Genomic DNA, 27,085 nt, shown 5'->3' with positions numbered 1-27,085 from the left:
CAGTGGAAGACAGGAGTGCCTGGTGTGCTCTGGTCCATGCCGTCACGAAGAGTCAGACATGACTAAACAACTAAGCAACAACAAACCAACCAGGAGTCCTTGACCTTTTTACTTTAGAGATCTGCACTGGTTGCCAATTTGTTACTGGGGCAAGTTCAAGATTGTTGCTATTGGTGTATATAAAGCCCTTAACAACTTGGTGCCAGTTCACCTGCAAAATTGCCTTGCCCCATGTATGCAAGAAATTGATCTGTTAGTGCGGCAGCACCTAAATTTTGGAACTCCCTGCTTGGTGATGTCAGGCAGGCAGGCACCTTTAGTTGGTGCCTACTACAAACAATTCTTTTATAAAAGCCTATCCAGATCTATAGAACATTGATGTGTGTTTTAACCTGTTTCTAGTTTATTGCTTACATTGTTCTTCGAACGACTTAAATAACTGTTTTAACGGTCTTTACTAATAATTTTATTGTTTCATTCTCTTTGAAACCACTTTGACTGCTTCTTTGTTTCTTTACAATCAAGCAGTGTTTAAATTTCATGAAATCAATGAAATCTCCAGAGGGGTGAGAGAGACCCCTCTCTAAACCCCTAAAACTCTCTGCTAGTCAGTGTAGACAATACTAGCTATGAGTTAGATGGAGCATTGATCTGATTCAGTGTCCAGCATCTTCCTATGTTCCTAAGCCTTGAAGGTCACTTTATGGTTTAATGGTTTGAATTGATTCCCCCACCCCACCCCAATGCTCTTGCGATTTGGCATTGTGTTCTCAAGGACAGCTTTCAATTGTTAGGCATTCACGCCGCAGTGTTTGGCAGTCCCCATAAACCTCATTTACGAACCAGGGGCTGAGTCTGGAGTGATATATAAATATCAATATGATTCATGTCGATTTGATAAATGACAGAGGCTTGATATATCAGTGCAATTCCACATGTCCTACAGCTTTATCTTTCTCCCCTCCCATGTAGTGTTGAAATAATATCCTCCCTGGTTCCCAAGCAGTGAGGACACAAAGAATTGCCACAGGGGTTGTCTGTGTAAACAACTGTACAAAGAAGAGCCTTCGCAAGTGCGCTCGAAAAACTGAAACAACAAAGGGTCTTTTATTAAACCTTAAAAATAAAAAAATTAACCTTAAAAAATAGGGTGTAAGCTTTTGTGGACCTGAGCCCACTTCTTCAGAGGTGTGAAGTGTTCATCTATGCTGGTAGCTATATATACATATGGAGTGGAGAGAGAAAAAGAGAGAAGAAAGCAGTGAGGTCAGAGGGAAAGGAAATGTACACACACACACATATGCATATTGGCAAATAAAAATATGTAAAATGATTGCACTGACTATTCAAAACCATTGTTGATGTTCAATGGTCTGGAGCAACTTCCTGTTAGGTAAGGTGACAAAAGGCGAATAAGAGAAAGATGATAGAAATGAGTAAAATTATGAATGTGGATGGAGAAAGGTTTCTCTTCTTTTATAATTCTACAATGTGGGGCCATACAACAAAGATGAATGTTGGAAGCTTTGGGGCAGACGAAAAAAAGAACTTTTCCCACAAAGAACATAGATCAACTATGGAATTGACTCCAACAAGTGGTGGCCATCAAGGTGGAGGGCTTTATATATGGATTAGACAATAAGGCTTTCAGTTGCTATGAGTGATGAGGGATTTGTTCTGCCTCCACTGTAGGTAGCACTATGTCTCTGAATGCCACTTTCTGTAGATCACAAATGGAGAGAGTATGGTTGCACTCTGGTTCTGCTTGCAAGGTTGCCATAGGCATCTGGTTGACCAATGTGAAAGCAGGATGTTGGACTAGATGGTCCAGTGGCCTGATCCAGCATTCTCTTCTTGTGTTCTTATGATGGTAATGCCCTGGCATTTTCATTGCAATAGGCTAACACAGCTACGCCTTATAGAACCTTACATGGTGACTACCAAAAGCATCTTCCTCTTTTCTCCTTTCTCTCCCATAATATTTATACATTAACCTTTCCAAAAATGCATGATGTGATTTCGTTCATTATGTCATGGCTATATTCTTTCCTGACTCGGTTTCCTTTTCCTTACTCAGTTGCATTGGTTTCTGTTTGTAGGGGCAGAGAAACCTGCAATAGAAGTAGGTGGTCCTGAGGGAGTGAGAAGTCCACAGACCTGCTCAAAGCTCTTGGTGCACCATGGCTGAATGAGATCTCTGGATTTGGACCACTCAAATGAGTGGGATGTGGGTGGCGCTGTGGGTTAAACCACAGAGCCTAGGACTTGCCGATCAGAAAGTCGCGGTTCAAATCCCCGTGACGGGGTGAGCTCCCATTGCTCGGTCCCTGCTCCTGCCAACCTAGCAGTTCAAAAGCACATCAAAGTGCAAGTAGATAAATGGGTACCGCTCCAGCGGGAAGGTAAACGGCATTTCCGGCACTGCTCTGGTTCGCCAGAAGCGGCTTAGTCATGACCCGGAAGCTGTACGCCGGCTCCCTCAGCCAATAAAGCGAGATGAGCGCCACAACCCAGAGTTGGTCACGACTGGACCTAATGGTCAGGGGTCCCTTTATCTTTACCTTACCCAAGTGAGTAGAGGAACAAAAGGTTGCATTGTTCAGTGCTCCTATTCAGTATGTAGCCAGCCAGCCAGTCAGTCATGCCTTATATCAGGATACTCCATTCCTTTCCTCCTGCTTCCATTTTCTGTTCAACCCACAAGACACTCAGTGTTCCATGGCCACTAAATATGCCCTCGTTGGGCTGTATATTTGGAGAGGTACAGCCCCTTGGGTTTGTTTCTCTAAATAACTATTTTTTTTCTTTATCTGCAAACCTTGGAGTGCGCCACTTTTTCATCCAAAGTTATAGGACATTCACACATTGTACAAAAAAAATAGAACATTAGCAGCAATAAAATAAGTGACTAGGAAGATACTGCTGGGCATGTGCTAGCATACTTTGGCTTCATTTTCAGCATAAAAAACAAGATCAATGTGATACTATAAGATCCTTCTTCCCCCTTGGGACAGTTTCCTGATTAAAATTCCTCTTCTCAGTTGTACACCTGGGAGTTTTGTCTTTCTCTTCCTGGCTGATGGTGTGTGTTGTGGGTACTTTTGACAGGGAAAATGCACCAAGCAGGAAAGGGAAGGTTGGAACCCCCTTCCCCTCACTGCTGGTTCAGTCAGACCTGGAGCACCCTCTACTCCAACTCCTGCCACAGCTACTTTTCTCTTCTTGTTTATTTTTGTGATGTTTTGCCTAGTATGTCCGAGCTTAGAAGGCCCCTCTGGGGTCAGAAAGAACAATGGCAGCTGAGTGAAAGCAGCTCAAAAACTTGGTGGCAAAGAGACCAATTTACAGGTCATCATCGGGGAAACAGAGACTCTGCTCATTGCCATGGCAACAACTGCCGTGGCTTTTTTTTTGTCACAACAAAATGGGACTAGGTTTCTGTTGGTAGGACTTTGCAGAATTCAAAGCCCACGACTAAGATCTTGCCATAAAAAATTCCTAGGGTTGCAATCTCTTTTGCAGTAATACCCTCTCAGCTCATACACATACAGCCTCCTTCTCTTTGGCTTTTGGCCTTCCAGCAAGGGATTTGAGTTTAAAGTAGATGCAAGGAAAGGAAATAATAACCAACAAAACGAAAACAAAACACACGGTAGAATTCAGAAATCTAACGATAAATAGTAAAGGTAAAGGGACCCCTGACCATTAGGTCCAGTCGTGGCTGACTCTGGGGTTGCGGCGCTCATCTCACTTTATTGGCCGAGGGAGCCAGCGTACAGCTTCTGGGTCATGTGGCCAGCATGACTAAGCCGCTTCTGGCGAACCAGAGCAGCGCACGGAGACGCCGTTTACCTTCCTGCCAGAGCAGTACCTATTTATTTACTTGCACTTTGACGTGCTTTCCAACTGCTAGATTGGCAGGAGCAGGGAGCTCACCCTGTGTCGCTGGGATTCGAACCGCCGACCTTCTGATCGGCAAGTCCTAGGTTTAACCCACAGTGCCACCCGCATCCCAATGATAAATAGTAGAAAACAGTAAATAGCAGAAAAAAGATTTGAATACTTTCCAAAGTGGAACTTGAAGCAAATCCTCTGGCAAAACAGATGTAGAATTTTGAGGAAAGCCAAACAATCTTGAGTAAGACAAGCAAAAACAAAATCAAAATCCTGCTCAGCGGGGATTTTTGCACACCTCCTAGTTTAAATGAAATGTGAAGTGAAATTGTAGGATTTTGTTTAGGTATTTTGAAGGAAGCTGAAAGTTCCCTCATGGCTGACAATGTTTATGAGAGGGCTATTGGGTTGTTGTTTTTGTTTTTATTAGGTATTTTGTAGGTTTATATCTTGATTTTATCCTGTGATCCACCCTGAGACCCTCGGGTATAGGGCGGTATATAAACGCAATAATAATAATATTAATAATAATATTGTCTCTGAATAAAGCTGTAAAATAGAGCAGTAGTCTAAAAGCCTCTGTGACAACCATTCCCACCGAGGGCTACACCCATCACTTCTGACTTTATCTGCTGCCCAGGTGGACATGGTTGTGGGGCAACTTCAAGACCCATCAGCTCTCTTCTGATGGTTCTTTACCTTTAAATCAGCCTTCAGATAAGAGGATGCCTTCAAACAGGGGCCTGTCCTCCAAAAGCCCTTCAGGTAGAAGACTTGTAGAGGTACTGTACTACAAGTAGAAGACAAGAAGAAGAAGAAGAAGAGGAGGAGGAGGAGGAGGAGGAGCAGGAGGAGGAGGAGGAGGAGGAGGAGTTTGAACTTGATATCCTGCCTTTCACTTCCCTTAAGGAGTCTCAAAGCAGCTAACATTCTCCTTTTCCCTTCCTCCCCCACAACAAACACTCTGTGAGGTGAGTGAAGCTGAGAGACTTCAGAGAAGTGTGACCAGCCCAAGGTCACCCAGCAGCTGCATGTGGAGGAGCAGGGAAGCGAACCTAGTTCACCACATTACGAGTCCACCACTCTTAACCACTACACCACGTTGGCTCTGTAAAGACTCTGTAAACCCATGGCTATCCTCCATTCTTGACATGCTATAATGTGAGACAGGAGAGGTTGGTCATAGAATCATGGAGTTGGAAGGGCCCCAAGGGTCATCAAATCTAACCCACTGCAAGGCAGGAATCTCAGCTAAAGCATCCATGACAGATGGCCATGGTCCATTAGGGAGAACGTGGCACTGCCCAACAACCCTTCATCAGGCCCTAGGCATCCCTCATCTGCCTGCATTCTTCCTTGCAGCCTGGGGCAATGTGCTCCTATTTAGCTTCAGTGCCATCCTTGTAGAACTTAGCAGACCTAAGGATGATGGAGGCAAAACTAGAATTACTTGAAGCTGCTCGTCACTGTCTCCAGCTGCTCCTGGTCCCCCCAGTCTCAGTGGGCACCAGCTACCACTGTTGTGAGAAGCAGCCCTTATGCGAGAATTTACTGCCCCCTCCTCTGAATTCTCTGAATGGTCCATCAAAGGTCAACATGGAATGTTAACAGGGTTTTTTGTGGTGGTGGTGGGGTGGAGATTTTCAACTTGTTCTTCCTGGTGTGTTTCCTAGAATTCATCAAGTGCAAGTTTGTCTTTGTCTCCTTACAGACACAATAGCTACAGTTCAGTGTTCCCTTTCATCACCGAATACAATGATGCGTTCTTAAAGAAGTTGACTTCTGCCTGATCATGTGAATGAAATAATAAGTACATCAAGCGAAGGGCTGGAGCTACTGGATGCATAATAAGTGACTGCAGATGAATGCACTGCATTTGAGAAGTTAATTAACAGAGTTGTGTAAAACAAAATTACAATGAGGATATAAATGTAGCTGAATTTAAAGTTTAATTTAAATCTAATGAAACAGTTGTGATTGTGAACTTCCCTCCATTTTTTAAAACTATGGTCCTAAACAGCCTGAGCGCAGGTTTCCCAAGGGCAAAGGGACTCATGTCTCAGTCTTCACTCCTTTGAAACTCAAACACAGGCCCCCTAAATTGACAATAATCATAACCACCATGCTTCTCACCCTCTAAGTTTCAGTCAACCATCATCATAACCCAATTGGCAAGCCTGTGAGCTTCCTCATCCATGCCTCTTCCAAGCGCCATTAATGTGTGGCCCCCAAATTTTGGATCCCCCCAAACTGATGCCAAAGTTTGGCGCTAGTTTTGTGCAAAACGTTTCACCTGTTTGGAGTCAATCCGACAAGTTTGGATTTTTTGACCTTAACTTGTTACCTTGATTTGCTGTGTCAAATACACAGTTTGGAAGGCAGCACAAAATGCAGGCTTCATGGCACAAAACAGCACTAAACTAGCGCTAAACTTGGGCATCAGTTTGGGGGGTCTGAAATTTTGTGGTCACATGTTAATGGAGCTGCCCTTCCACACCTCTGTATTTGTCATTTTATTTTATTTTTTTTATAATAATTTTTATTGATTTTACAACATAAACAAAAAACAAACAAACATAATGCGACTTCCCCAAACCTCCCCTTCACTGCATCCAAATTTCAAAATTTTTAGCAATTCTTCATCCCATTTTTATATTTAGTTCTCTTTAAAAAGAGTTTCTGCTTTATAAATTTCGATTTATAGCTGTAATTCTTTGTATCCAATCCCCTGACATCTTAACATTCCGAAATTTTACAACAATTTTTAAGATAGATTTTAAATTTTTTCCAGTCCTCCTCCACTGTCTCTTTCCTCTGGTCACGGATTCTGCCGGTCATCTCTGCCAGTCCCATAAATTCAGTCACCTTGGTCTGCCATTCTTCCAGAGTAGGTAATTCTTTAGTCTTCCAATACTTCGCCAAAAGGATTCTTGCTGCTGTTGTTGCGTACATAAAAAAGGTCCTATCTTTCTTTGGTACCAGTTGGCCGACCATGCCCAGGAGAAAAGCCTCCGGTTTCTTTACAAATGTCCACTTAAGGATTTTCTTAATTTCATTATAGATCATTTCCCAGTAGGCCTTAATCTTTGGGCAGGTCCACCAAAGGTGATAAAAGGTTCCTTCACATTCATTACACTTCCAGCAATTGTTATTGGGCAAATGATATATCTTTGCTAGCTTGACTGGGGTCATGTACCACCTATAGATCATTTTCATTAAGTTCTCTTTCAGGGCACTACATGCCGTAAATTTAATACCTGTGGTCCATAACTGCTCCCAGTCAGCAAACATAATATCATGGCCGATATCTTGTGCCCACTTAATCATGGCTGATTTAACCGTTTCATCTTGTGTGTTCCATTTTAGCAGCAGATTATACATTCTAGACAAATTCTTAGTATTGGGTTCTAGCAATTCTGTTTCTAACTTTGACCTCTCCTTCTGGAATCCTAGTTTTCTGTCCTGCTTAAAAGTTTCATTAATCTGGTAATAATGTAACCAATCTCGGACTTTAGGTTTCAATTTCTCAAAACTCTGTAGTTTCAACTTTTCACCATCATATTCTATAATTTCACAATATTTTGGCCAGTCTGTATCCATGTTCAATCTTTTTACCGCCTTAGCTTCCATTGGTGACAGCCACCTGGGGGTTTTACTTTCAAACAAATCTTTATATCGATTCCATACATTATACAATGCTTTCCTAATAATATGATTTTTAAAATTTCTATGTACCTTTACCTTGTCATACCATAAATATGCATGCCAACCAAAACTATTATCATAACCTTCCAAGTCCAGAATGTCTGTATTCTCAAGAAGTAGCCATGGTTTCAGCCAGCAAAAAGCTGCTGCTTCATAATAAAGTTTTAAGTCCGGCAGGGCAAAGCCCCCTCTATCCTTTGCGTCAGTCAAAATCTTAAATTTAATTCTGGGTTTTTTGCCCTGCCAGACAAATTTAGATATATCTTTCTGCCACTTCTTGAAACAGTCCATCTTATCTAAAATTTGCAATGTCTGGAACAAAAACAACAATCTCGGCAATACATTCATCTTAATTACAGCAATTCGGCCTAACAAGGAAAGTCTCAATCTTGACCATATATCAAAATCTTTCTTCACTTCAGCCCAGCATTTCTCATAGTTATCTTTAAATAGGTTCACATTCTTAGATGTTAAATTCACCCCCAGATATTTTACCTTTTTAGTAATTTCCAAACCAGTTTCTCTTTGAAAACTATCTTTTTCCTCCACCGTAAGATTTTTTCCCAACACCTTTGTCTTGTGTTTATTCAATTTAAAACCTGCTACCTGACCAAATATTTCAATAAGTTCCAGAACTCTTTTTGTGCTAGTTTCTGGCTGTTGTAATGTCAAAACTAGGTCATCTGCAAATGCTCTTAGCTTATAATGTTTAATTCCGACCTGTATACCTTTAACCAGCTGGTCTCTTCTAATCATATTAAGGAAAACCTCCAGTACCGATATAAACAATAGAGGGGAAATTGGGCATCCCTGTCGTGTCCCTTTCTCTATTGGAATTTCATCCATAACCATACCATTTACAATAAGTTTAGCCTTTTGCTCAGAATAAATTGCACTTATACCATTTTCAAAGTTCTTGCCTACCCCCATTCCTTGGAGATTCCTCTTCATAAAGCTCCAACAAATATTGTCAAAGGCTTTCTCTGCATCCACAAAAATCAAAACAGCTTTTCTATTTATATCAGTTTCCAAAAGTTCTAGAATATCTATAATATTCCTCACATTGTCTGACAATTGCCTGCCTGGTAGAAAGCCTGTTTGGTCCCTGTGAATCTCCTCTAACAAAACTTTTTTGAATCTTTTTGCTAGAATGTCTGCAAAAATTTTATAATCCACATTCAAAAGTGATATAGGGCGGTAATTCTTAACTTGATGTTTCTCAGTTTCTGTCTTTGGTATAAGTGAGATGAATGCTTCCTTCCACGATTCGGGAGCCTTTTTCCCCTCCAAAATTTGATTGCAGACTTCTTTCAGTGGTTGTATTAACCAATCCTTCAATACTTTATAATATCTCGCGGTTAGTCCATCTGGTCCTGGTGATTTTCCCAGCTTCATATCCTGGATGGCACTCTCTATTTCTTGATCTGTAATTTTCTCATTTAAACTCCTTCTGTTGTTTTCAGAGATTTTTGATAGTCCGTATTTTCCAATAAATTCTTCTATCTCCTGTTCATTTTTTGGCCCTTGTTTGTATAATTTCTTAAAGAAACTTTGAAAACAATTACTTATCTCATTTGGTTTATTAATAGACTTCCCATCTACTTCGAGTGATGTCACTGTATTCAATTTTTGTCTCTTTTTCAGTTGCCAAGACAGTAGCTTCCCACATTTATCTGCAGACTCAAAAGTCTTTTGTCTCATTTGTTTAATTTTCCATTCTATTTCCTGGTTCATCAATTCCATATATTGTGTTTGATAAAATTTTATTTCTCTTAATATCTCCTGGGATTTAGGCTTAGATCTCAGTTTCTTCTCCCCTTCTTTTATTAGATTCCAAATTTTCTCTTTCTTCTCATTCTGTTTTTTCCTCTTTATTGAATTCTGTTGTATTAGGAAGCCACGCATCACGGCTTTACTTGCGTCCCAAATGATTCTTTTTTCTGTGTCTGATCTCAAATTGATCTCGAAGTAGTCTTTAAGTGTTTTTTGGGCCTTTTTGCAAATTTCCTCATCTCCAAAGAGGGTGTCATTCATTCTCCATCTAAAGGTTCCAGCTGTTGTCAGTTTCATTTCCATCTTGACAGCATTGTGGTCAGAACAGGTCTTTGGGCAGATTTCTGTTTTTTTAACCTTTGATGCCAGATTACTAGAAATCCATATTTGATCAATTCTAGTCCATGTCATTTTTGCTTCAGAGAAGAAGGTCCCCTCCCTTTCCAGAGGGTTCCTAGTTCTCCAAATATCAATCAGATCCATAGTGTCAGTCAGGTCAAAAAAAGTCTTTGGTAGTCTTCCATCATTAGATATTGTTTGTCTTTGGGCCTTATCCATATTTGTAGAGACGACTCCATTCATGTCACCCATCATTATAATTTTAGAGTCCAAAAAGTCCATTAAAGTCTCATGCAACTTCTTAAAGAATTCAGCCTTCCCCTCATTTGGTGCATAAACTCCAACAATCAATATTTTTTCTCCATGAATTTGGATTTCCACTGCCAGGTATCTTCCTTGATCATCCTTAAAGATCAATTTTGGTTCAAATTTTTCCTTGACATAAATCACAACTCCTCTTTTCTTGACTCTATCTGATGATATAAATTCTTGTCCTAATCTCTTATTTGTTAAAAGTTTTCTATGTATCCTGGCAATGTGGGTTTCTTGTAAACAGATTACATCTAGATGTTCCTTCTTTAATAAATGAAATACTTGGCCCCTTTTTCGAGGGTGGTTCAAACCATTGCAGTTCCAACTGAAGAGTTGCAGAGACATTTTGGTTACTGGGTAGATCTTCCACCGACTGCACCCAGTTGTTGTTCCTCCTCGGTCGGTGCTCGGTTCAGTCCAAAAGATAGATTTGAGATGTCCGGTACTTCCTCCTCACTGACAGTTCCTTTCTGAAGATCCTCTTGATTTCTTTCCAAAAAGATCTCTTTATCCTGGTTTGTTTTTATTTTAATTTTCTTCCCTTTGTAGCTAAAGGACAGCCCTTGTGGAAATTCCCACCTGAATGGGATATTGTTCTTCTTAAGTAGATCAACTAGTTCTTTAAATTGAGATCTAACCTCCAAAAAATATTTAGGAATATCCTTGAAGATTTGAATCTGAGAATTTTTAATGACCAAGGCCTTCTGGAAGTGTAGGTTCAATATTTTGTCTCTTTGTTCCTTTAATCCTAAGGTAATTAAACAATCTCTTGGCTTCTTCCCTTGCTTCCTGCCAATCCGAAAGGCTGAAGTTATCATAAATTCATCTTCCTCTCCATCTAGCTCATCATTCCAGAAGTCTTGAAATTTATCTGTGAGAAATTCCCCAAGCTTGTCCTCTTCCTCTTCTGGAACCAGTCTTAATTTCAGATTCTTACTTTTCCTTTCCAGTTCTAGTAGGGCTAATGCTGAATCATGTTCATGTACTTTTTTTACAATAGGCGCAAACTTTCCTTTGGTTTCTTCAGCAGTGGACCTGGCACTCTCAGCTATTCTCCTTGTTTCCGTGGATTCTTGAACCAAACGGTTTATAGAATCTGTATTAGATGAAATTGTTGTTGTATTCAGGTCTAGTCTTGTTGTCAATTCCGTCAGTTTCTTAGAGTTCTCTGTAGACTGTTTGGTAAGTTCTGCAGATTGCTTAGTGAGTACTTCTAGTGACTGATTTATTTTAAGCAGGGCCTGTGTCATTGACTCCATTGATGCTGCTGTTATTTTTTCTTGTGCAGCTGCTGCTCCTGATAAGGAGCCTCTTTTTTGAGCTTGTTTTTGAGCCTGCTTTGTTTTACTTCTTGTTGAAATCTCTTCTGACGGGTTGCTCATAACTCAAGGTCATTCACACAGGAAAGTTGCAAGTGGAAAATCCCACTGGATACACTGTAATGTAACTAAAGCCCTCTAGAGGGGGAAATTGTAACCATCCAAAGGCACCCAGAACAAAGAAACAGAAAGTCCAAAGGCAAAAGTCCCATTAAAAGTCTTTAGTTTGTAGCACTTTACTGTTAAAATTGTAATCCACCAAAGTCCCGAGTATGTTTCAAAATAAGTCTTATTTTGTAGCCGCTGTCCTTTGACAGCTCACTTGACAGTTCCTTTTTTCAGGCGATCGCTGCTCCGGCAGCCTGGCCAGAAGTATCGGCAGCAGAGGTTTTTTATTCCTTATCCCTTTCTTTTGCAGGTTAAATTAATTCTGTTTCCTCCCCCCCTTCTCCTGCACAACAGGGGGGAGATCCTTTCGATGTCTGGTTTAATAAGAGTTAAAAGGAAAGTCCATTTAAACACAGCTTAGTCTTTTCATTGCTCCGTTAGTCATGCAGTTCCGGGAGGCTGACTTCCTTAATTTTGCCTTCCCGTTTTCAGCCAAATCTTCTAAATTTTTAAGTCCCGTTTTACTTTTGCGATCTTACTCACGGGTATTGTTGTTGCCAATCGTTGATTTCAGAAAGGAATCGGCGCTCTCCGTTAATGGCGACGCGGCTTCACTCCGTAAGCTGGGTAGCGATCCTCAGCACCGCGCTCACCCCGATGCCGCTCCGGAGCCTTTAAAAAGGCTCTTTCACGATGCCGGGGGGGCGCGAAGGTGCCCACCGAATCTCCTTGCTCACAGGCTTCAGCGCCTGTGATTTTAGGGGTCCCCCGCTTGCCGTAGCGGGTAAGACCCGAACTTACGGAGCAGTCCTGCCTCGGAGCTCGAGGCTAGGACCGCCATCAAACGCTGGCGCCGACCGGAAGTCCTGTATTTGTCATTTTAGGTGCTTGCAGGTCTTTATCAGTTTTTTGACTGCCAAATTACATCTTTTTAGGAGCCAGTTACAGGGCTAAAGTGGTGGCCACTTCCCCAGTGATGGAATCTACCCTATTTGAACCCTGAATACTGCATGGGAGATAACTATATGTCCGGTTTCCATACATGTGTTAATCATTGATTCTGGGCTATTACATTTAGGCTCCCTACACCTATTGGCACCTGAGCAGGAGCACTGACTCCCCGATCAACCTGCCCATTTTTTAAGGCAGGTGTAGGAAACCTGTGGCTCTTCAGATGTTGTTGGACTTCAGCATACATCAGCTTCAGCCAGCATGACCAGAGGTCAAGATGATGTACATTATGGTCCAGTAACACACAGAGGGTCACAGATACTCTATCTATGCTGTAAGATCATCTGCCAAGGTATGTCTCCATGTCTCTCACCCATCAGAGGCACAAAGATAATCTACAAGGGAGGAGACTTTCTCAGTCATGGTGCCCCAGATGTTCCCCTGGCACCAGCAGTGGTGTCATTTAGGTGCCAAGAAAGAACATTTTTTTACTTACCGTGCCTAGTTTAGTTGATTTGATTTAGTTGATTTAAATCAACTGAATTAGGATTTAGCTGATTTAATTGTGCAAGTTGTAGGCTGCAGTGATAGCCAATTTATCTGGGAGTGGAAGACATGCATAAGATTATATTGTGGGTCTGTTTTAAGAAGTTTTCTTGCTGCTCTCTCTCTCTCTCTCTCTCTCTCTCGTGTGTGCTTATGTTGCACACCTCTCAGAAATCTGATATTATGATGGACAGTTTTAAAATGGGTTTTTAAAAAGCAAACAAACAGTAAATACAATATAACCTATGGCATGCTATTCTTTTCTTTTCCATTATTGGCATTTCTTCTGCATCACTATCTGAGATAACTAGTACTGGTCTGAGCAGTAAAAAAGAAAGCAGGTCAGTTTTCTACATACATGGAAATAATTCCCTCCAGGCAGGCATATTCAGAAAGCTGTGAAATTTAAATCTTACTGTCATAGAAATATCCATCTAGACGCTCACCTCCTTTGTGTGAAAACATCTTTGTATTTCTTTTCTTTTTTTTAAATGGAACAGAATAATTCAACAATTTGTATTGCTGGTGAAAGTGCAGCTCCCCTCTAGGAAGGTGAGGAGAGGTGGGAAGACAGAGCATCTTTTTAAAACAAACAATCTATTTAACACCAAAAGATTCATTCGCAGCAGAAACCACTTTAGATATGAGAGTTGAAACAATGGCTCAGATCGCAAGACTGATCGTGATTATTAATTGCAGCTTTCCTTTCCCTCATGGAGCCCGGGGCAAATGCAAAACGCTGTTGCTTGTTTCATAATGATTGGATAATACAACACAAATTCTGTACCAGTTGTGCAGGTTGTCGGTGTGTTTCCAGACCCAATTCACGGCGATGGTTTTGACCTTTAAACTATTTGGGACCACAGTTCATGGACTGCCTAAAATACAAGCTTGTCCAAATATTTAGATCTGCCTCAGAGCCTCTGCTCATACATCAACTCAGCTGATGGGTACAAAAGATGGGTCTTTCTGGTGGTGGCCCCCTGACTGTGGAACTCCCTTCCCACCAAGGTTCTTATAGTCTGAACATTGCCAGGGTTACAGCTACAGCCTCTCTCATTTGGGCCACTTTCTCTTAAAGGCTGTTTTCTCAGAATTGGTTCTTTTAGTGTAGATGGTTCTGTTGGTTGGGTGGTGATTTATAATGATGATTGTAAACTGGTTCACCCGGCATGGGTTTTTAAACGATTGCCACCATTGTTTTATATGTGTACTGTGTTATGATTTTGTAAACTGCCCTGGGTGGGGTATGACACAAGTTACTTGACAAATAATTAACAGCACAACCTTAACCAGAAGTCCTATTAATTCAGTAGGGTTTGCTACTAGGAAAGTAGGGGCAGGCTCACAAACTTAGTGGGCAATTAATTACAGAACAGCCCAAACCTAAACTGGATTGAGGAAATTTAGAAAAGCAAATCTTGGGCTATCCTAACTGAGTTGAGATTCACCAAGGGCTATTCCAGCATAGCTCCATCATCCCAGCTCAGCATAACTTGTTGATGGCATTTTACCATTGTACTGTTGAGAGTGTATTAACTTATGGTCTCTGTGTGTGGTTTGGGGGCTGCACGGTCAGGGGAAAAACAATGCTGTCCAGGGTTGTAAAGACTGCAGAGAGAATAATTGGGGGCACTCTTCCCACCTTGGATCAAATCTATGCTACCAGGGGGTCATAAGAAAGCTGCAGAGATAGTGCACACCCCAGAAATGATCTCTTTCAGTTTCTGCCTTCTGGAAGAAGGCACAGGGTTATAAAGCCTAGGACTAGCCGCCTGAGAAACAGTTTCTATCCAAATGCGATTTTGGTTTTAAACACAGTGTAAGGTAGTCTCTATGGGAGTATATTGTATTTAATTATGGGGTATCAGAGTTTTTAGGGGGCTAACCAGGCTGGGATAGCTGGGATAGCAGGCTTGTTGGTTTTTGAATGTCTGATGTAGATTTTTTCAATTTCATTGTTCTGTATGGGACAATGATAATAAAGATTATTGTATTGTATCATATTGTAGCTTCCCCAACCCAGTTCAGGCAGGCATACACTGGCATAACACCCTCAACCCAGCTGAGATGGCGGGTTGGCGGGCAGAACTTACACTCAAAAATAGAACATAAGAAGAATCAGCTGGATCAGGCCAATGGCCCATCTAGTTGAGCATCCTATTCACACAGATCAGAAGCCTGTGGGAACCTTGCAAGCAGGACCTGAGCACAATAACTCTCTCCCTTCCAGTGATTTCCAGCAACTGGTATTCAGAAGCATTTCTGCCTCAGTTGGTGGAGGCATAGTACAGCCATTGTTGTGGCCAGTAGCCTTCAATAGCTTTCTCCTCCATGATTTGTTCTAATCCTCTTTTAAAGCCACCTTGATTGGCTGCCTCCTGTGAGAGGGAGCTCCATTGTTTACCTCTGCAGCAAGGGAAGACTTCCACTTACACCTATTCCAAACCTCTTTCAGTTTAGTCACATGCCAGGCTTCATTTTCCCTCTGCAAGGCTTGAACCAGCTCAGCCTAAACAGGAACAGGAGTAATTCGAACTGAATTAATTTAAGACAGGCATAGGCAAACTCAGCCCTCCACATGTTTTGAGACTACAATTCTCATCATCCCTGACCACTGGTCCTGTTAGCTAGGGATGATGGGAGTTGTAGTCCCAAAACATCTGGAGGGCCGAGTTTGCCTATGCCTGGTTTAAGACAACATAAGTTATGACAGATTCTTGTATTTAGGATTGCTCTGTAAACAACTAATTAGTTTCAGGCTCTATCTGGAACCTAAGCTACATTTTCTTCTCAGTAGATTCCAGACTCTTTTAATACTCAATGCTAGGAGGAATCAAGGACATTCCCCCTTTGAAATGTTGTGGGTAGCAGGTAGGAAATGAAGAAATTATTGTCTGTAAACTAAAATGAGAAACATTAATATTACTTCAGGCTGTTGGGTTTTAACCTTATTGGTAATTTGGTGTTCAATATTCCTAACTTTGATTATACAATACTGACTTTTTCTTTTCTTTAGATTAGAGGGCTAAAGTTGAAGCACTGCTTTCCTTTCAAACACTGCCAACAAAAGTGATTACAGACGTATTAATTATCCTTGGTTATGTAAATATTTGTGACATTGAGTTTGATATAACAAGGACGGGCATTAGAAGCCATTGAGATTCTTGCAACCTCGCTGTTAAAATGTAAATGTCTCTCATTCTGCAAAGGGGAAAATTAATTTTAGTGTTAGGCAAGCTCTCCTCGGCTAGACTGGGAATCACCTCAATACTGGTGAGTGTTCTGGTAAGTGTTCTGGGGCAAAGAGTATTTGTGTATTTTCCAAGATTTCTCTGCTAGGTTATAACGTTGGATGCATGCTGATGGTACAGATGCATTTTACACGGGCATTCTTGAATTTCGTCTACAATCACCCCACCCCCTTGTAATTTGGTTTACTGCCTTGCACCTACTCAATGCCAACAGCCACGGTGGAAAATGACTTGGAAATTTGATTGCCTCTTGCTACACAAACACACCTAGGAATAAGAGAGGGTTCCAGTTCTGGAATTGGAATGTTACTCCTGAAATGTTCTCAAGAACATTCAAGAAAACTGATGGATCCAAACACAGAAAATACTTACCAAGCATAAGAGCATCTTGGTTGGGTTGCCTGATCTCATAGTTCACAACATTCTACAAAAGTATAATTGAGAGAAAGCAGTTAGCACTGTGGGTTAAACCACAGAGCCTAGGACTTGCCAATCAGAAGGTCGGCGGTTTGAATCCCCGCAATGGGGTAAACTCTCATTGCTTGGTCCCTGTTCCTGCCAACCTAGCAGTTTGAAAGCACGTCAAAGTGCAAGTAGATAAATAGGTACAGCTCTGGCGAGAAGGTAAATGGCGTTTCCGTGTGGTGCTCTGGTTTTCCAGAAGCGGCTTAGCCATGCTGGCCACATGACCCAGAAGCTGTTTGCGGACAAACGCCGGCTTCCTCGGCCTGAAAGCGAAATGAGCGCCACAACCCCAGAGTCGGTCACGACTGGACCTAATGGTCAGGGGTCCCTTTACCTTCACCTTTAGTTAAAAATACTTTTTTTGGGGGGGGGACAGATGGACTATGATTTGACTTCAAATTAGTTGGTCTCAGGGATGCTGGACACCACCTATCCATGTACACTTGATTTAAATTGCCACGCATCCTTGTACTTACCTAGGATGCTTATCTGTCCTCCCCTCGATGCTTTTCATCTTCTCCTTCTCTGTCACTTATTTTAAATTTCTTACCAGCTCAGGATCAATACTGTCAAGTCAAGGTTCCTGTGTTAGGACCTGTTTGGAAACAACAACACAGAGAAGGAAGAACTTGTCAAGTGCAAGGATGTTGCACCAGATAATACTCTTGGAGATACCTTTCAAATTTCGTTTTTCTCATGAATGTTCTCCTAAATGGCAAGAGCTCATAAAAAGTGTGGTGTGTATGTGTAATTTCATGCAATGCTTTCCTGTTTGCTCTGAATAAACAGTAGCAAATGTTCCTGATTTGCTGGACAGAGAGATCAATTAGTCAGCTGCATGAGACAGCTGGTACACAATGTTCCAATCATAGGAGTTTCCACATATATATATATTTAATTTAATTTCCCAATACAGCAGAGAGTGAAGTTATGGATCGGATTTTGCTGTTGCAACTGGCTTGTTTGTTTTTCCAAGCCTTCGTTAGATGCTTCCTCGTAAATTGCATTGCCGTGTTACGGTATCTCATTATCCTTTATTAACAGAACACTGCTAAATAAATGTTGGGATTATGCAGCACACGCAGCATGCAGAATGAGGCAGCATATTGGGGGGATGTGTTTATCCTAGATTTACAGCAGCAAAGTCTAAGAAATATTACATGTTCCAAAATTACTGCCAATTTTTTTCTGGCCGCTGTACTGCAATTCGAAGCTATGCCCCTGTTTAGGACATAAGTTAACAGGAAGCAGCAGCATTTAACAGACAGCCCAGCTATGAAATGGTTGATCACAAGTGGATGCCCCTGTGCCAATTCGATCCCATTAAAAGCAATGGCCACAATCCACATAGTTTGGCATAATTACTTGCCAATCCATGGTGCAGCTACTACGGTTATGGCTACTCGATGACTTGTCCCAGCTTAAGCAGTTGGGATCCTATGCTCTGCCTCAGCAATAGTGTCAAAGGCACAATATAAGCATGCAGAAAGGGGAAAGGAGGTAAAACAGCAGCAGCACATTGGGGAATGAGTCAAAGCTCAGTAGCAGACCATCTCCCTTGCATGCAGAACGTCCCAGGTTCAATCCCCAGCATCGCCAGGTAGGACGGGGAATGTCCCTCATCTGCCACTTTGGAGAGCTGCTGTACAGAATACTGAGCTAGATGGGGAAATGCCCCAACTCATTACAAGGAAGCTTCCAGTGTTCCTGTGTTATGGCCACTTGTACAGGTTGTGGCATTTGCCCGTTCATTTGAAAATGTCTGTACAGGGGGAGAGAAAGGGTTAATAGGTAGACTAATAGAAAAGCCAGAGGCGGAGCCTACCTGTTTATAAAAGGGCTTAGCCCGAGCTTTAGTTAGTTGGTTGGTTGGTTGGTTGGTTGGTTGGTTGGTTGGTTGGGAAAAGGCAGTTGGGAAAGCAGTTGGCAGACAGATGGAAATAGAGAGACAGTTAGTGCAGTTGGTTCTTGTGTGAGGGGAGGTAGAAGAGTTAGAGACAGAATAAAATAAGACTAAGAGGGTAAAGGGTAACAGCGTTTCAAATGCATTTAAAGTTTATTTGTAATTGCAATAAACTTGTTGTTGTTTAGTCGTTTAGTCGTGTCCGACTCTTTGTGACCCCATGGACCTGATCATGCCAGGCACTCCTGTCTTCCACTGCCTCCTGCAGTTTGGTCAGACTCATGCTGGTAGCTTCGAGAACACTGTCCAACCATCTCGTCCTCTGTCGTCCCCTTCTCCTTGTGCCCTCCATCTTTCCCAGCATCAGGGTCTTTTCCAGGGAGTCTTCTCTTCTCATGAGGTGGCCAAAGTATTGGAGCCTCAGCTACAATCTTCATTGTTAACTTATGAACCTGACTGAGACTAAGTGATTTACCGGGGAGGACCTGGTTGGTGGCAGTGGATTAGCGGTGTATGGGTGTATGACCGGGGGTCCGTATGAATGCCACACAGGCCAACACCCAACAGCTATTACACAGAGAGGAAGGTGGATAACACTGTGTTTGACAATATTTTGGGTTCTTTTGAATATTCCACACTTGCAATGCACATTCTTTCAATACACTGCCTACATGCAGTGCACTGTACTGACTGAGCACAAATTCTGAAAAAGCTGCTCTTTTGTTCTAATAATGAGGATATCTGAAAGTGACCTCCAACTGACGTTTAAGAGGTTAGCCACAGACCAGAGTTCTATCAAGGATTTCAGCCAAAAGGTTTCCAAGCAGGGCATGTACCTGCCTGCCTGTAAAGGTTGTGCCCAGGTGGGCGAAAAGATAGGAGCCCATGCAGGTACCGAGAGACACTGGAGGCACCTGCTTCTTTTATCTTCTCTGTATGCTAATGCTGCTGTAGGTGCTAATGGATGCTTTCTTAGAACACTTTCATGCATTTCTATAGCACAAGTGCCAATCAAGGTTGATTCTTTCTTTACAGAAATAGATAAAAGTACACCCAAGCTGTAGCACTGACATGTTTAGAAGTGCCAAACAGGGATAAAATCTGCTCTGATTTTCTTTAGCCTACAGTAGCTTTCACCAAGCTGGAGCCCTCCAGATGTTTTGTACTAAGACTTTGTGCAGTAGTTTTGGGAAGGCTGGCCTACAGAATTCATTGTCGTTCAAATACAAGCAAATCAATGTTAGCACTCTTCTCTCTCTTGCATGTAGAAGATCCCCAGATCAATTCCTTGCAATTCCCAAGTCTCGGGATGATGAAACATCTCTGATTAAGATGTTGGAGTTACTTCCTGATGGCCTAGACAGCACAACTGGGGGCAGCCATAGAAAACGTCCCTCCAGTCATCTCAGCTAACCTAGCACCCATCAATGGTGGGATACAGAGAAGGGCCTCTCCATCGGATCTTAGGGTGTGGGCAGGATGATATGGGAGGGAGGTAGTCCTTTAGGAACCATGAACCAAAACTGTTAAGGACTAACACTAAACCTATCGATCAAGAGATCTATGATATTTCAGAACAGCCTGAAGTACATTTTACGGAAAACACATGGCCCCCATGAAGTGGTTGGGAGGCCTGCTTAGCCTCTTATCAGAGCTGTGCAAGAAGAAGAAGAAGAGGAGGAGGAGGAGGAGGAGGAGGAGGAGTTTGGATTTGATATCCTGCTTTATCACTACCCTAAGGAGTCTCAAAGTGGCTAACATTCTCCTTTCCCTTCCTCCCCCACAACAAACACTCTGTGAGGTGAGTGAGGCTGAGAGACTTCAGAGAAGTGTGACTAGCCCAAGGTAGCAGCTGCATGTGGAGGAGCGGGGAAGCAAACCTGGTTCACCAGATTATGAGTCCACCACTCTTAACCACTACACCACACTGGCAAACAAGGAGTGCAGACTGGAACACACCCAGTGCTCCTCTGTGGCTGAGCATCATTGCAGATAACTTGGTGGCAGTACATCTGCAGAAGATTTCCAGTTAAATCCCCGGGATCTCCAGGTAAGGCTTTTATGTCCCATGTCTGATACCCCAGAGAGCTAGTACAGCTAATACTGAGCTAGATAGAAACATGGTATAGCCCAGTAGATGACAGCTTGCTAAGTTTCTGTGCTACCTTAACTTGCAGACCAGCCCCACTAGGCTGGTGGAGAAGCTCCACGCTATCTCAGCTCCAGAGTTGAAAGACCAGGCTGAAAGCTCTGCCCCCTCCCCCATAGATTGTCAAGCCAAATGGGGGTCAGTACAGTTTGTGCTTTTGCTCAAGCTCTGCCGTCAACAGGTTTGTGTCTCTCTCATGACATCATTTTATCTCATTATTATTGGCTGTAGCCATAACAACAGGGAGGAAAAATGTGGCAAGTTAAAGATAGATGCTAATTATATAAATGAAACATTTCAACAGGTGCTTTATATAGCCACCATCAAGCTTTATAATAAAAGCTTGACGTTAAAAAAAGAACTCAAAGAATTAAGAGCAGAAAGAAAATAGCCAATCACAGTGTTCCAGAATTGTGTCATGTAGTGCTACATGTTGTATAACAGTTTTCATCCTTCAGGCTGCACAAACTTCTGCTCAAAGTTAAGAAAATCATTACATTTAATAAGCTTCACATTTCTCGTGCAATTTACTTTGACTACTTCATAGAAGGGCCACTGGCCCTTGGCTCAATGTTATGTGATAGTTGGCCTAATATGGATGGCAAGGAGGAAAGATGATGCGGGTGGGTAGGGAGATGGGATAGTCAGGATGTCCATTCTCTCCAGTAGCTTCAGAACAAAGACTCACTGCACCCAAGATGGAAACTTACAGATTAGTGTATGCATATACTTGTAACACTCTATCTTTCATGTGATTTAAATACCTTGTGAATGAGCCACAAAGATATGAATGAACCCCACTTAAGGAGGTTAGGCCCCACTGTTAGGCTCTCTACTCAGCTTAAATGGAAATTTCTATGCCATGCTTCACAGCAGTGCTTTTTTCTTCTCCCAGGGGGTACTCAAGGACATGCAGTACTGGCACCTCTCTCTTTTTGCTGTTAAAAAGTGTGGCACTTACTGTAACAACTTCAAAGTGAGTACCAGCACCTCTCGTTTTTGTTTTTTTTTTTTTAAATATTTTTTTATTCATTTTTCATACACATACAAAAGAAAAAACAAACAAAACACAAGACAAAAGCTTTCAGTCATATATACATATATACATAATATTCGAGTTTCTACATTTCTTCTCATTTTGGACTTCCTTCAGCGATGTTGGCATTCATTCATATTTTAATCTTAGAATCACATCCCATCTTTTCATATTGTCATTCGTACCTCCTTTTTTACATTATTTCAGTTGAACAATACTTGTTAACTCTTTACAAAGCCTCTTTAAATGCCACTAACGTTGTATTAACTGAACATTTATTCTCCAGATAACTTACGAATTTACCCCAGTCTTCAATAAAATTTTGATCTTTTAAATATCTAACTTTCCCTGTTAGTTTGTCCAACTCAGCATATTCTGTTAATTTTACTCTCCACTCTGCCACCGTTGGCATTTCTTCCTGTTTCCATCTCTGAGCAAGCACGGTTCTAGCCGCCGTGACCGCGTACAGAAAAATTTTGAAATCCTTTCTCCTAATATCTTTTCCCAGGATACAGAGTAAGAAGGCCTCTGGTTTTTTAACAAAGGTATAACCTAACATCTTTTTCAGTTCGTTATACACTTCCTCCCAGAAACTTTTAACTTTCTTACATTCCCACCATAGATGGTAAAATGTCCCTTCCTTCTGTTTGCATTTCCAGCACTTGTTGTCTGCCCCATACATCTTTGCCAATTTTACGGGTGTCAGATACCACCTGTACTGCATCTTCATCACATTTTCCCTGAGCAACATACAGGCTGTAAATTTTATATTCACTTTCCAGAGTTTTTCCCAGTCTTCCATTTGAATGTTATACCCCAAATCCCTCGCCCACTGTACCATCACTGACTTCACCTCCTCATCCTTAGTGTGCCACTCCAGAAGTATTTTGTACATTTTTGAGAGGTTTTTCTGTTCACTGTTTATAATCTCTTTTTGAAATATTGACTCTTTTTCTTCATAACCCCTCTCCTTCACCTCTACTTTAAACATCTCATTTATCTGAAAATAATGGAGCCACCCCTGTGTGAGCGTTTTAACCTGTTCGTATGGTTTAATTTTCCACTTCCCACCTTCGTTTATAACCATTTCTCCATACTTCCCCCATTTTTCTTCCATATTAACTTTCTTAACACCCATTAGCTCCTGGGGAGAAAGCCAGTGTGGTATTCTTGGTTCTAATATATCCTTATATCTATCCCAAACCTCTATTAGTGGGCCCTTAAAAATATGACTGGTAAACCCTTTATGCACCCTTTTCTTGTCCTTCCATAGATACGCATGCCACCCAAATTTGTTGTTGTACCCCTCGAGATCCAATAACTCTCTATTTTCCAGCCTAACCCAATCTTTCACCCAACATAAACATGTCGCCTCATAGTAAAATCTCATGTCGGGTAGAGCGAAGCCCCCTCTCTCTGTAGCATCCGTCAACAACTTAAATTTAATTCTGGGCTTCTTCCCTTCCCAGACATATCTAGAGATGGCTTTTTGCCATTCTTTAAAAATTTTTGTTCCTTTTAATATGGGTAGGGTTTGAAACAGAAATAACAACTTGGGTAGCAGCATCATTTTGACCATCGATATTCTCCCCCAAAATGATAATTTCAGCCTGGACCAGACCTCTAGATCTTTTTTGATTTTATTCCAAGTCGGGACGTAATTATTTTGATATAAGTCTATATTTTTGTTAGTAATCCAGATTCCTAAATACTTTACCTTTTTAACGATTTCTATTCCAGTTTGTTGTTGCACTGATTCAATCTTGTCCTGATCCAAGTTTTTAACAATCATTTTTGTCTTACTCTTATTCAGTTTAAATCCTGCCAGTTTCCCGAATTCCTCCGTTTCATCCAGAATTGCCCTTATACTTTCTATAGGTTCTTCCACCGTAAAAACCACATCATCTGCATAAGCCTTGACTTTATACTCATTTGATCCTAACATTATCCCTTTAATTTGTTTATTTTGCCTTATCGCATTCAACAGCACTTCCAGGACCACTATAAAGAGCAGCGGTGAGAGCGGACAGCCCTGCCTCGTTCCCTTACCAATTTTTATGTCCTCAGTGGTAACTCCATTGATTATCAATCTTGCCTTCTGCTCCGTGTAAATTGCTCCTATACCATTTAAGAACTCCTGTCCCACCTCCATTACTTCCAAATTTTTAAGCATGAAGTCCCAGATCACATTATCAAAAGCTTTCTCCGCGTCTATGAAAATTAAGCTAGCTTAATTTTAGCACCTCTCGTTTTTGGTTAAAAAGTGTGACGCTTACTGTAACAACCTCATGGTGAGGACTGGCACCTATTTTTCTAGAAAAAAGCACAGCTTCACAATATACATACAAACACATTATAGGGTTATTTCCCATTTCAATATACAATTAAACAATTATACTTAACAAGTATTTCTTCCAAAGAAAACACAATGACTTCAGCAGAGATATCACTCACAGCTCAACATTCAGTTAACAGAGACCAAAAAAGGTAACTGAGTTGAATAGGATCCAAACTGCAGCAGTCTGATTGGTCCTAGAACAATAGGATCCAAAAGGCAGCAGTCTGATTGGTCCTAGAACAATAGGATTCAGAATGCAGCAGTATGATTGGTCCTAGAACAATGCAGCAGTATGATTGGTTGGCAGGAACTACCCAATCATGCTCCAGATAGAAGTGAATCCACAACTTGATTGGCTTACAGTAGAATTCCGGAATTAGCCAATCATGTGCAGCCCATTGTGTAAATAATGTATATAAAGCAGATACCTTGAGGGGACATTCATTCTTCCTCCTCACCACTATGAGCTGAATAAAGAGCATGAAATCACTTTGTGACTCTGAGTATATTTCAGTAACACTGACATCTTGTATATCCAAAGCTAAACTAGATGGCTTCTGAAAAGCAGACAACAGCTGGCGTTCTTTTTATGTACAGTCACAAGTGAAAAACTTCCATATATGCTCATTTGTAGGTTTCAGGAGTCCAGACAAATGTGTTGTATAGCTCAGAAGCTATTCTTTAAGCCACACACATAACTTTGACATGAACATGCAGCTCACACAATGCTGTGGGTAAAAATGGCATATTATGGTATAAAACTAGGGCAAGTAAACATTTTTTCTTTTGAAACCAGCATCTTTTAAAACAGAATGAATCTCCAGAGTGTTCACAGATGATTACAGAATGAAGAAATTCTCCCTCTTTCCTATTGTAAAACCACAGTTCCAGTCTCCTGATTTCTTTCATACAACAGTGCTGACTCTAGGGAATCATGAGATTGAAAGGGGAAGAAATTGGCCATTGGGAGTCCTAGAAGAACTTTTGTGCTTATGGGTAAATTCTGCCCCTTAGAAAATAATCCTTGAAACACACACACACAGTCCACCAAACCTCATACCATGCAAATGAGGCTGTGAAATAGAGAGGACATTTTGTCTCAGCACAGAACACATTACCACAGAACAGGTGTAAAATGTCTGCCAGTGATTACTCACTGAAATACAGGGAACAAATGATGGGTGTGTTTGTGCTGAGCCTTCTCTTCAGGGTTAGCCCAATACATTTTACGGCCAGAAGTGAAATACAAGATGGCACCTCCATCCACCACGGATAAATAATGTAGAAAATACCTGGACTAGCAGTTGAATCTTACCTCAACACAGGTGATGCAGCTGCATCTTCCCCTGTACCCAAGAACAACCAGCTGTGGTGATGATGATATTTATATACTACTCAGTGTCAAAACAGGTTTCTAAGTGGTTTATAGCGTTTAAAAACCAGCTCCACAAATATTGAAGTATCAACACCCATAACTGAAATAGACAATAAACAATCCCGTTGAAACATTAAAAAAACAAACAACCGTAATTAGAATAGAAAATTAAATAATCCCATTAAAACAACTAGTTTAGAAGGTGCACGCAGCACAGCTCTGCCCTCTTGTTCCTGCTCCATGACTTCTGTTCTCTTCCACCTGAGGCAGCCACCACCATCTGCCTAATGGTAGGGCTGGCCCTGCTTAAGGCATATAGGAGCAGGGGGTTCCTTCTGCCAACAACTTAATGGCTTCCTGCATACAGTTTGTGAAGGGCTTGGAAGGGAGGAGAGTTTTCCTAGAAAGGAAGGGTGGCAGAAATGCTTAACGCAGCACAACAACCCTGGAAGATGTTGTTCCATTAAAGCAGGGGCCAGCAAACTTTTTCAGCAGGGGACCTGTCCACTGTCCCTCAGTTCTTGTGGGGGGCTGGACTATATTTTTTTGGGGGGTGAACAAATTCCTGTACCCCACAAATAACCCAGAGATGCATTTTAAATAAAAGCACACATTCTACTCATGTAAAAACACGCTGATTCCTGGACCGTCTGCGGACTGGATTTAGAAGGCGATTGGGCCGGATCTGGCCCCCAGGCCTTAGTTTGCCTACCCATGCATTAAAGGGCTGCAGAGAAGGTAAATAAATGACTCTCCTCAAACAAGAATTAGCCATCACTGCTGTGAGCCACACAAGGAAGTTGTAGCTGGGTTTTTGTTTACATTGACCCTTCTAGTGGTCCAACAAATAAGTAAATAAAATGAACATTTATGTCGTGGAGGAATTTAACCCCCAATCTTTAAACCAGCAAAGTGGTGTTGTTTTAATATGGCACACTCAGAACCACGTGGGGTGATGTGGAAGGAGGCATGGAGAGGATGGATATATCATTACAGTAACTACTCTGCCCTCTACTGCCTAACTGATGCCTTTGTGCATGGCTTTTTCTTGCAATTCCGTAATAAAACTGGCCCAACCATATTTTACTCAATGCCTTTACATACAGCATGGCTTTGTATGTTCCGGCACTCAAGTTCTGCTTTCAGTTGAATGGTTCACTCCTACAATAATGTGAAATAGGGACATAGGAAGCTGCCTGTTCACACCATTGTTCCTTCTAACTCAGGTATTGTCTACACGGACGCAGGTGGCGCTGTAGTCTAAACCACTGAGCCTCTTGGGCTTGCTGATCAGAAGGTTGGTGGTTCAAACCCCCGTGACAGGGTGAGCTCCCGTTGCTCTGTCCCAGCTCCTGCCAACCTAGCAGTTCAAAAGCACACCAGTGCAAGTAGACAAATAGGTACCACTGTGGCGGGAAGGTAAACAGCATTTCTGTGTGATCTGGCTTCCGTTACGGTGTTCCGTTGTGCCAGAAGCGATCTGTGGACAAATGCCGACTCCTTCGGCCTGAAAGCGAGATGAGTGCCACAACCCCATAGTTGCCTTGGACTGGACTTAACCATCCAGGGGTCCTTTACATTTACACGGACTAGCAACTGGCAAGAGTTTCAGGATGGG

The 27,085-nt window shown here is 41.7% G+C and overlaps 2 long non-coding RNA genes across 2 annotated transcripts; both read right to left on the bottom strand.

Annotated features, from left to right (window-relative positions):
* Positions 1–1,101: 1,101 nt before the first annotated feature.
* Positions 1,102–16,469, bottom strand: LOC309341420. Its single transcript, XR_014156322.1, has 3 exons — positions 16,403–16,469; positions 13,394–13,491; positions 1,102–1,215 (listed from the first exon to the last, which is right to left on the bottom strand). It is a non-coding gene; the product is annotated as an uncharacterized lncRNA (long non-coding RNA).
* A 92-nt stretch (positions 16,470–16,561) lies between these two features.
* On the bottom strand, positions 16,562–18,733 carry LOC309341378. The gene is made up of 3 exons (XR_014156281.1): positions 18,492–18,733; positions 17,143–17,261; positions 16,562–16,625 (listed from the first exon to the last, which is right to left on the bottom strand). It is a non-coding gene; the product is annotated as an uncharacterized lncRNA (long non-coding RNA).
* Between the last annotated feature and the right edge of the window lie 8,352 nt (positions 18,734–27,085).

This window comes from Podarcis erhardii (genome assembly GCF_964252035.2).
Source record: "Podarcis erhardii genome assembly, chromosome: 4".
NCBI classification, from domain to species: domain Eukaryota; kingdom Metazoa; phylum Chordata; class Lepidosauria; order Squamata; family Lacertidae; genus Podarcis; species Podarcis erhardii.
Note: the sequence above shows the minus strand (reverse complement) of the source record. Positions and strands in the feature narration are given on the sequence as shown.